This window comes from Xyrauchen texanus, chromosome 40 (assembly GCF_025860055.1).
Source record: "Xyrauchen texanus isolate HMW12.3.18 chromosome 40, RBS_HiC_50CHRs, whole genome shotgun sequence".
In the NCBI taxonomy this organism is placed as follows: Eukaryota; Metazoa; Chordata; class Actinopteri; order Cypriniformes; family Catostomidae; genus Xyrauchen; species Xyrauchen texanus.
The window spans coordinates 10,676,676-10,688,906 of record NC_068315.1 but is presented as its reverse complement, the minus strand read 5'-3'; positions in this window follow the sequence as shown (position 1 = coordinate 10,688,906).

Sequence of the window (12,231 nt, the reverse complement as noted above, 5' to 3'; positions counted from 1 at the left end):
TTATTGATTTATTAATGATATTTATTAAATCGTTTTCTAAAGTGCATTGAAGCTACAGTATAAATAAGTTGTAGAACACACAACTAAAGCTGTGAAAGATTGCACAACGTAGACACGTTTTGCATGAATGCTAAAAAACATTATTTTTCGGTATGTTTTGCTCCATTGTTGCTTTTATATAAGAAGCAGCTGCTAAAACATTTTACATATTATTTTTTACGTTTAAAAGACATAACAAGAAGACTCAAACAAAACATGTTTTGATTTCTGTCTTGTCAGTGTCAGGTCTAATTTCTGACATTACTTTTTGACGTATGACAAGGAGCCATATACAGTCTGCTAATTTAGCTATTGTTTGGCCTCCTGACACCATTCAGCTTTGTTAGTCAAATAAAAATATACAGCTTACCTTCCAGCAACTTATGATCCTTTACAGTTGCATCTAATGGCCTATAGCTTTCAAATCATTTGAAGTCATTGCATGATCCCACCTCAATATTACCTTCTTAAACCAGACAAAATATTAAATATTAAACAATCATTATGACAAAGAGAATCTATCTGAAATCATATGTTTTCTCATATTTGTAATAGAACATTCTATTTATCAGCCAAAAGCCTGGTGATCTAGATAAGTTCATTCAATAATTTGTTTGTTAAATGTTTCATACCCTATCTGTTAAATTACTTATGATTTAAAATTTTTACATGCAATATATTACACAAAATGAGTCAAACCACTATAATATTGAAATCTATCCAATTTAGATGAACTTAGTGAGAAGAATTAGGTCAATCCAATAACAAAACACAATACAAGGTGCATTTGCTATTAATACAAGCCTTTTATGTCCGATTCACCTCACTGCTGTGATTGTTGCCTGGATACGAAGCAATGAGAAGCAACTACTGTCCACTCTTTTGTGGCATTTCATGTCACAGAATATACGCAAAGATATATACACTCAGAAAAGAGCCTTATTCAGACAACATGTAACGTTTTAAATAGATATAAATATTAGCAAAAGCACAGTTAGGGGGGAAAACACTAGGTTGATTGCTCACATCACAATGATTGGACAAGGTTTAGTAATTGCAGGAATCCAGGCTTATTGGCCCAGTTAAATTAATCCATCTTGTCTAAACATAGCTGTTCCCTATCTGTCACTCACTCAACATTTTGTCGATGTTTTGACTCTAGGGGTCGCTCTTGGGAGCTCCAAACACATCACTCATTCACAACGAGAAGCGTATGCTTTTGAATATACAGCGCATTCCAGTGGCTTTCTCCCCTTCTGCGCAATTGATGCAGAGTATGCCCTGGGGTGCCTCAGCAGCTGAAAGAGTATATAATATTGCAAAAAAGAGTATATTTTCTTCTAAAAGCTTGCGCACTGAGAGTGCTGGGAGCGTCTTTTTAAAGATGCCTTTCCGTCTATGTATAGTTCCTGGATGCGGTTGCTATCTCTCTACTTATGACGGCCATGAGCGCTGTCTCATGTGTCTGGGCCATAGTCACGTTGAGGCCATGAGAACATGACCATGGTAACGTTGCGGTTGTGGCTTTCCTTCTTTCGGGGGAAAGCCACTCCAGCCGCTCCCCGCCCGGGCCTTCTACCTACGGGTTCGAGGCTGGGTTAGCGCTAGGGGCGATTTGGGGACCCCAATGGGAGAGTAGTGGCTTTCCTATTTAGGGCCAGGTGATAAGATGTTCTTTACTCACTTTGGAGTAAACAATGTCCACACATCGATATCCATTTCAAATGCTTTGTTGTCCATTTTATGAAATATACATATATATATCTTACAGAGTGTAATGCATGTTGCTCTATGATAAGAACCATATGTTCCCGCCACCTGTCCCCCCTGATACAACCATTTAAATACCATGTTAAATTAACTGGCGACCACACCCACACCACTGGTGCACACTGCCATCTAGTGGTTTGAACAATCATTACATTTGGCTCCTACAGGGAGTGCTAAGTGGGTTGGTGCAATCAGTTGCTGAGGACTCGACTGGGCTTCCACCTTCGGGTGTGACTGGTTCGCGGCAGTAGACCTGAAGGATGCGTACTTACATGTCTCGGTTTTACATCAGCACAGACCGTTCACTTTCAAGGGCCGGGCATATCAGTACAAGGTCCTCCCCTTCTGTCTGTCCCTGTCACCTCACATCTTCAAGAAAGTCACAGAGGCACCCCTTGCCCCTCTAAGGGAAGTGGGCATCCGCATCCTCAATTATCTCAATGACAGCTGATTCTAGCCAACTCTCGAGACTTGTTGTGTGCGCACAGAGACCTGGTGCTCAGGCACCTCAGCCGGTTGGGACTTTGTGTCAACTGGGAAAAGAGCAAGCTCTTCCAGGTTCAGAACATCTCTTTTCTCAGGATGGATTTAGACTTGGTCTCCATGATAGCCTGCCTCTCAGACGAGCAAATGCAGTCGGTGCTGAGCTGCCTGAAGTCATTCAGGTGGAGAACAGCGGTCCCACTGAAAAAGTTTCAGAGGCTCCTTGGGCATATGGCATCTTCTGCAGTGGTCACACGCTCAGGTTAATGCATATGAGACCGCTCCAGCACTGGCTTCAGACTCGAGTCCCGAGATGGGCATGGTGCCGCGCCATACATCGCGTGGCCAACACGCCAATCTGCCGCCGCACGTTCAGCTCTTTGACAGACCTTGCATTTCTGCAGGCAGGAGTGTCCTTACAGCAAGTGTCCAGGCGTGTCGTTGTTAAGTGGCCTACCACTGGAAGTCTGCCACCGATGCCACCGACGGGTGCGGGTGGTCCGAGGGGGCGTACCCGGCGGAGCTGCACCCGCTGCCATCCCCAAATCGCCTCCATCGCCAGCCGCATCGTCCTCAATCCCGTGGGAAGAAGGAGCAACACAGGGGGGCGGCTGGAGTGGCTTGCTCACGGTTGTAAGCAAGCCGCGATCGCAACGTTGTCATGGTCATGTTCTCGCAGTGAGAACATGAACCATCCACAAACGCAGCCTCGGTGTGATCGCTACCCAGACACACGAGACAACGCCTGTGGCCGTCTGAAGCGGAGAGCACTCTACCGCATCCAGGAACAACACAGGGGCGGAAAGGCATCTTTATAAAGACGCGTCCTTAAAAGGATGTTCAACGCCGCTGTGTTTTGCTCTTTTAGTGAAATTTACTCTTTTAATAAAAATCACTCTTTTGTGAAAAAAAACTTGTGAGAGCTTTTTTAATCTGCACTGTCGATGCGCACAGCCGTGCAAACAGGAGAAAGCCGCTGTTGTGCGCCGTAGAATCCAACAGCATGCAGCAGAGGGATAGCAGGAACTCGGTGTGTACACGCAGCAGTTGCAGACACGACTATCGGCTCCGAAGAAATTTTCTGAATGAACTCCTGTATTTGCGCCGCTTAAATACCCGTATGTCCGGGGGCGGGACATGCAAATACTGGTTGCCAACTCTCATTGGCCTTTTTTCATAGTTCAGAGGTGAATATCGGCACTCAAGAGAGACCCCTAGTGTCGCTTCTATGACACAACATGGAGAGAGCGATAGAAGGGGAACCTCCCCTTCTAACAGTCAGCTTGTTGTGGCATTTGGTATAGGGACATAACGTCGAGTGAGTGACAGATAGGGAACGTCTTGGTTACTGTTGTAACCTCAGTTCCCTGATGGAGGAAACGATACGTTGCGTCCCTCTTGCCAGGACCCTGGCTTGGCTTCTCAGCACAAAACATGAATGAGTGGTTGCGAGCCAGCTCCTTTTATACCCGGGGGTATAAAATGTCCGGGGGAGTGACATGCAAATTCCACTCGCCATGTCCCATTGGCATATTCCCAAAAGATCAGAGGTGTTTGGGGCTCCCAAGAGCAACCCCTAATGTCACTACATCAACACAACATCTTGTTCCCTCCATCAGAGTAAACATTAGTCATTCAATCAAGCAATGATTTTATCTGAAATCTTCATGTGCATCCCTACAACGCAACCATCCTACACATGAATTATTATTAATTCATTATTTATTTAGAGTCTGGAATTTTTACTGAAAGCCCGAGTGAGTAATGTATCTATATCAAACAGTATCCACCTCTAACAAACTTCATCAGCAAACAGATAAGCTGAATGTAATCAAGTTCACTGAAACTAAGGTAAGATACAAAAAAAAATGTCAGATATATTTATTGTGAACTTTGAAGTGTTTGTTCTGAGTTACTTGTTTTATGTTTTCACATTCACTTAAATAAGTGCATGCACTCTCACTCCCTCTATCACACGTGCAGTGGGAGCGCAGAGAAGGAGATATGCATAGCATAGTTGGTTAAAATTAAGGTTTAAATGGAAAATGATCACGTATTTATGACATGTATCCATGTATGACTGCAAAGAGCACTTCAGTATGAAAACAAGCAAATCCCGGGCATTTAAGGCGATTTAGAAATCCTGGTCTGACTTTTTAAAGTCCCTTTCGGAATTAAGGATGTATTGTCATCCTAAACAAGCAGATATTACAGATTTTCCTACTTATATTACAACTTGTTGCCACTTCCTTTGGTGATTGTTGTTGTGACTGAACACCGGGCAGGTGAGTGCTCTGACATCATGATGTGTATATATTATCTCCCTCATAACAAATAGTATCCATAATGAGCAAATTAAAAATTAAACACGATTATCACTAGAGGGCGAAACGAAACTGTTGTATTCGCAGGTCGGAGAATACGATGGTGAAATGGTTATGTTTTTATCTGTCAGTCATTGATGCTCTATGACAATGTTGGCATACCAAGATGGCCACTCGAACACTTCCGGTGGCTTCACCTCCTGCTGGCAGTTTACCCTTGCATCGGCGATCCAGTTCTATATATAATCAGTGGTTTACACGCATGTCCTCTATGTCTCGTGGCTATACATTTGAAAAAGTGAGTATTCTAATGTTGAAAAATTAGCCCCCATTCACTTCCATTGTAAGTGCCTCATTGTAACCTTTGTTTTTTACTTTGTTAAAGAAATGGAGGAACGAGTTAAAATCAATTTTGTGGTAATCAACATTATGCCACAAATGCTTTCGATGAAGCTTAATTGGTATTTACCCCAGAACATTCCTCTAAAGGCTCTAGTTGCTTAAGCACACAAAGTGCAGTGCTACGTGCAAATACCATGTGCTACGTCTTATCCAGTTTATGTGAGAGTGCTAATTCTTAGTGCAATTCATTTGCCAACGCAAAGCGCAAGTGGTAGTTGGTGGGAGTGTTTGCATCTGTGGGTGTATGCATGCAAACTTTGGGTGTATTGTCTGGTATAGGTCATGGTTTATTTTTTTAATGATTATTATTATGTTTATATTTACAATTGCATTTTTTATCTAATTTGTAAAAGGCATTTTCCAATAGTGTACTGCAAAAGAGGGAGGGAAAATGTTTGGATTGGGTATTTTATTTTTATGATCACTTTGTTATTTTGATTAGATTTTCATTTATTTGATATAAATCTGAATTTAGAAATGTTTTTCATTAAATTTTTTAAAGTTTCAATAAATGTATTTAATTTTCAAAATCAAAATCGACTGGTTTTAGAGAATTGCATGCATATTCAATCACTGTTAATCATAGTCATGATTTGTGTGTCAGTAGATGAAAATGATTATTAATTCTTACACTTTTATAATTTCATGGACTGTACATCAAAATCTTGATGAGAATCACAATTTCTATGCATATAAAAGGAGTGTATCACTGTCATAGAAATATTTATATTCTTCTAATTCATTGCATACAGTCCATTTACACTACAAACTTCTTATGAATGTGCTGTCTTTGTTTATATTGCTGGTTGGTGAGGGAATGGACTATATTTGACACAAAAGCTGCAATAACCGGAGAAGAACCTCCAAATAAATTGCACTTGTCCCAACCCATTAGCGCATTGTGCACGAGATTTCGCTAAACACACTTGCGCATAGACAGCACATGCATGAATGAGATACCAAAACTTCATGGTCATGACCACTGACTTTGTTCTTAGCACTAGCACTCTTAAAATAGGGTCTTAAAAGTGTAGTCATTTTTGGTTGGTTGCATAGACTGAATGTTCATACACTATCACATAATTTGGATACAGCATCACGCAAAAGTAACTGTTTTTAGCGTTTGAATCCAACGCTTTATTTTTCAAAAACACTATTGCTCTCACAAGCAAGTGACACCCTCTTATTACCAAGAAATCAAAAGAGGTAGAGAGACGGATGGATGGATTAGGGAAGGAGAGGATGTGGGGTCAAAGGATCCGTGAAGCTTAAGGAGGAAAGGGAGGGAGGGAAAAAAATCAGCTAAAGTGAGTGCTTGGGAACGGTGGAAACGTGTCCCACATGCTTGGCAGCATTTGACCTCTCCACAAGTGATGCTCACATTAAGGGGAATGCTCCCCGCAGGGAAGGACAAGCAAGGTTTTGTGTTGCACATGGAGAGCCACCCTCATCTCATTGATTAAAACCAAAGTGAGCAACTTCAGCTGAGCCCCAAGAGTGTCCGTTCAATGGTCTCCACGTGATGGATATTGTCCTAACCATGTGACAGACTGCATCCTATTCTCTGTGACTCATTAATAAGACAGCACAGAAGGGGAGCCGTTCTTTAGAAAGTTCTAATAAAAAGAATAAATATATGATATAAACATTTGACAGAATAAGATTTTACATACCTCTAAGTGTTTTTATAGAATACAATTCAATATCTTTATTGCTACATGACTGGGATGGTGGAAATAGCTGATAATGGAAGCACTAAATGGGAATCAGACCAGCATGTGAAAATTCAAGCAATGAACCAAAGCTCCAATTAACCATCACTTCCCCAAATAGAATAGAATAATAATAGAATAAATAAAACTACAATAGATAAAATCAAACCAAACACATTTGGGAGACTTTTAGAAGGTTTTTCAGCCTTCCCATTCTTTTCAAGGGACAATTTTCAGGGACATTTCAGGATATTTTATGTGCCACACAGCAAAAACACACAAGAGGCCTTAACAATTGTGTTTTTGGAGGGTTATTTTTTTAATTCCATGTTCAACAGTTTAATTTAAATTCATCATTAAAATGGTGTCTAATAAAATTAATTTGTTAAAACTTTTATCAAATGAAAATATTAAAAAATTATTTTAATTGGGGCCTGGGTTGCTCAGCGAGTATGCTGACTACCACCCCTGGAGTCACGAGTTTGAATCCAGGGCGTGCTAAGTGAATCCAGCCAGGTCTCCTAGGCAACTAAATTGGCCCAGTTGCTAGAGAGGGTAGAGTCACTTGGGGTAACCTCCTCGTGGTCACGATTAGGGGTTCTCTCTCCCAGTGGGGTGCGTGAAAAGCTGTGCATGGATCATGTCAGGCACAGTGAGCCACGTGATAAGATGTGCAGATTGACAGTCTCAGAAGTGGAGGCAACTGAGATTTGTGAGATTTTGTGCCACTTGGATTGAGGTGAGTAACCGCGCCACCACGAGGACCTACTAAGTAGTGGTAACTGGGCATTCCAAATTGGGAGAAAGGGGGGTAAAAAATATATATGTTAATTAATTAATTCAGTTTTTCAACATAACGTTACATTTTTTTTAATCAAATTAAGTGCTTTTCTACAAAATCCTCACAGCACAATCCGAAAAGTGCTGCACAACAGAACATCACAGATGTGATATATTGCTTAAGTACATTATTATTAATTATTTAATTGTGTTAAACATGATCTTTTATCCATTTCACGCATCCATTTAAAACAAGTATTTATTTAGCAGTTTCTGTGTGTTTTTTCTCACCTCTGGATAAGCAGTTTGCAACATGGCCCAGTGTGATTATTAAACCCCTAAAAGCTATGATTTCATTCAAATAACTAAATATAGTCTCTATGTGCTGGATGCTTCAGAGCACTTTGCTCACTGTTATCTACTCCACACATACTCACACCCAGAGCATGCATGACAGTCACGATGATGTGTTTTCACGTTCACGTTTCACGTTCACACATTCATTTTGAAGCATGCAGCACATGCAGAGTATATATTTATTTAATTAAATTGCAGCCTTTTGCAGTTTAAAAATTGCACTTGGACATATATAGAATTCAACTTGATTAATTGAAATGCATTGAAATATTCATTTTTGTCCCAATATGTCAAATTCCATGACATTCCACATTTTATTGCTAATGCAATTTTTATGACTGGATTCAGTGATTCCATCCGTGTTTTCCACATCATGGAAATCATAGGGCCCTACACATGCTAATGGCAGTATAAGCAGATTCTGATCATTGAATTATTGAAAATGAATTTACTTACTGAGGTGTAAAGGCTGCATTACCTCACACCACCTCGGGGTGTGAATTCACTTTAAACTAAAATCTGCTGTGCGATCATCGCCGTTGTCTAAAGTTAACAACTCAAATGATTTTGTAGTTTACACAACAGCTGTGTTGGAGATAAAAAAAAGCACTATATCAATACTTGTACATGTAACAAAAAAACTTGTCAGTGGCACATTCAAAAAACAAAATTCAACCAATATCTTCCAGGACAAATAATTCTTTTCCAGGACATTTAGTTATTTTTCTCATATCCCATGACTTTTCCATGACTGGAATTTCCAGGACACCCTGTTTTTGCCCCTTATCCCAATGATATCTGATTAATTTGTCTTTTCAACATAGAGTTGACTTAACAAAATCATTCCCTTTTAGCAAGGCCCTTAGGAAACAAAGGGTTAATTGACTTAAAGAGGCATATGATGAGCTACAAAGGCAATGCTTTTTAATAAGTCATATTGCACATTCACAGCAAATTTGAAATATCATAAACAATATCACAATTAATTACAAAAATAAAAAATAACCTAACAACAAATAACATTAACATAAATACAAATAAGCAACAACAACAGGTTACATACAGTATATGATTCTTAGACCACTAACCTTCCAGCTTTTCTTTTTCTCCAATAAAATTAAGTATAATTTTCATTCAATTTGAAAATAAAATTTGCACTAAGGCTTACAAATACATCATATATAAATATATTCATTTATATTACAGTGAACAGAAAACCAATTGTGATAATCATTCACACTTAATCTTCAAAAAGCTCAATAATTTTGTCAGTTTTCTCAAAAACATATATTTTCAAGCTCTACAGACTGTTGTCATGTACTTTGCATTGTTGTGATCGCTGTAGTCTTCCGTAATTACCCATCAGCTGACATTACCATGAAATGAGCATTGAAATCTTACTGTATTTTTCTCCCTTTTCCTATAAAGATTGCTCGAACAATTATTACTGGTGATTGCATTCCATGATTCTATTGTAAAACCCAGTTGTCTATTCCTATGGACTTACATCTATATCCATAAAAATTTAGTTTGTTTGGATATGTTACAAGCTAATATGTATGCAGGCCAAGGACAAGACGATAAATAAAATGTAACCTTAAAGGCTGGCCTAGAAAGAATTTGCTGACTTTTGTTATATTGTCAATTCTTGTACTGATTTGGGGGGGGGGGGATCGATGAAATTCAGAGGGATGGATTTAAACATGGTGAGTGGTGAGCGGAACCGAGAGTACTATGCTGTTGTTTATAACAGAAAACATAATGAAATTAGTCAAAATATTTCATAAATCAGCATACAAGGGGCGGACAATGAGTATAACTTTGGGAGTGACGGCCCTGCTTATGGCATTCACTACATCCAGTACTGTATATTTTACTGTAAATTCCTTTAGGCACTATTTTGTTTGTAGAAAATTGAGACTGCAGCAATTATACTTTGGTCTTTTGTTCTGTCAAAATGGCGATTCTTTGTGAAATCTAGACAGTGGAATATACATCTAAATACTCTGTAGATTCTTAAAACCATAAAGGATAATTTTTTCATGTTTCACAATAGGTGAGAAATTCATTATACTGTTATGTTAGTGCATTGTGTGCACTGCTAGACTTTCTGTTAAAGGCACTTTCTGACCACACAGAGGGAGTGTCAAGATCAAATTCTGTCAGGCATTTGTAACTTAGTCAGGTGGCATTGAGCCTTCATTTCAATGGTGTTAAATCCAGGTGTCTGCTTTTGTTCTTTGACTGTGATCTATCAATCTAACTTGACACTTGTTCCCCTTCTGTCGTTCACTCAATGTTGTGTCGAATGAAGAGACACTAGGGGTCTTTCTTGAAGGCCTCGGTTACCTCTGAACTTGAGAAAAGGCCAATGAGAAATTGGTAGACAGAATTTGTGTGTCCCTCCCCCGTATATGTGGGTATAAAAAGAGGGAAATGTGTGTCTGTCCAATCAGAGGAGCCAAGCGGTTGTGCGATCAGCGAGCTGAGATCACTTCTGTTCCACTTACCTCTGCAGAGCGTTTGCTGTTGGATCTACGGCGCATATCAGCGGCTTTCTCCTCCTCTGCATGCCAGTGCAGCCTTTGCCCCTGAGCGCTTCGGCAGCGCTTCTGAAAGTGTATACTTTACTCACAGAGTAGAATTTCTCTAAAAGAGCACACACAGCAGGTGTTGAAAGTTTTTTCAGGACGCGTCTTTTTAAAGATGCCCTTCCGCCTCTGTGTAGTTCCTGGATGCGGTCGATATCTCTCCGCTCCTGATCGTGATAGACGCTGCCTCGTGCGTCTAGGCTGCGATCACACTGAGGATGGTTTGTGGATGGTTTTTGTTCTCACTGCGAGAACTTAACCATGGCAACATTGCGGTCGCGGCTTTCCTTTCTGAAAAGGAATGCCACTCCAGCCGCCCCCCACTTCACTCCTTCTTCCCACAGGATTGAGGATGATCCAGCTGGCGATGGAGACAATTTGGGGATGGCAGCGGGCTCGGTTTCCTCAGGTAAATCCCCACGAACCACCCGCCCCCCCCCCCCCCCATCATGCTCAGGCACCTCAGCCGTCTAGGGCTTCAGGTCAACCGGGAAAAGAGCAAGCCCGCCCTGGTTCAGAACATCTCTTTTCTCAGCATGGAGTTGGACTCAGTCTCAATGACAGCGTGCCTCACCAACGAGCATGCAAAATCGGTGCTGAAATGCCTCACCTTGTTCAAACTAGGCACAGCGGTTTCTCTAAAACAATTCCAGACGTCCTAAGACCTTGACTGGGCTACTTGGAGATTCCACAATTTCAGGGTTGAGTCTGTTTCGTCCCGTATTCTCTCAGGTCAGTGCCCGTAGAACTTGGTCATACGGAACAAATGATCGGGATTTGCGCTTGCACATAGCAACCTTCCCCTCCACTGAGGCGATCATGTGCACTCTTTTTCCCAGGAGAGTCCACTAAACTTGCGCTCCCTGGATGTCTTTCCTCCCTAGACCTCTGGTCTGCGAATTCAGTGGAGGAATTCCTGACCAGACCCACTATGGGTACTAACTACTCTATGCTGGACTAGGTGCTTCACAGGGTTTGGCCATCACAGATTAAGCCATAACCAGTAACTCCTCCCTCGCTATTTAGGATCTACCACTGTGCCACTTCCACATGTAACCTGAAAACCCATGTGACGAATTCACCACATTTATCCTCCCCCCAGCCTGGGCAGGTGTGGTGTCCATGGGGTCTTTTCCACCTGAAAGAATAGGAGTTGGAAAAGAACGCCTTCCCCGATGCATGTTATAGCGTTAAATGGCCCCAGCCGCTTTAACTTTATGCGAGAAACATAGAGAGAGAAAAGGCACGGCTGGAGCGGCCTGCTCCCATGCTTGGCACATCGCTTGTTCCCCCCTTAGGGGATGCCGGGAACCTAAAATGTTTATGAAGTTTTTATGGGGCGTTGGGGAAGGGTACGTGCAGTCTGACGCAGCCTGCTGCTTTGGCACGCAACTACCTGCCCGCACCTGCATCAGTAGTTAACGTACACTGTTCAGCACATGGCATGATTGAATAGGGATCCCTAGTGTCGCTTCATTCGACCCAACGTCGAGGGAACGAGCTGTTGTGTAACCCCCGGCCACGACACTGTACCGAGCCACTGTAGCGGCCGAACCTCATTCTCGGCTCCTCAGTGCAAAACCTGAATGGACAGACACACAAATCCCTCCTTTTATATCCGTAAGTCCGGGGGAGGGACATGCAAATTCTGTCTGCCAATTTCTCATTGGCCTTTTCTCAAGTCTAGAAGTAACCGAGGCCTTCAAGAAAGACCCCTATGTCGCTTCATTCGACGCAACGTCTCCTTTCATGGAACGGGGGTTACAACAGTAA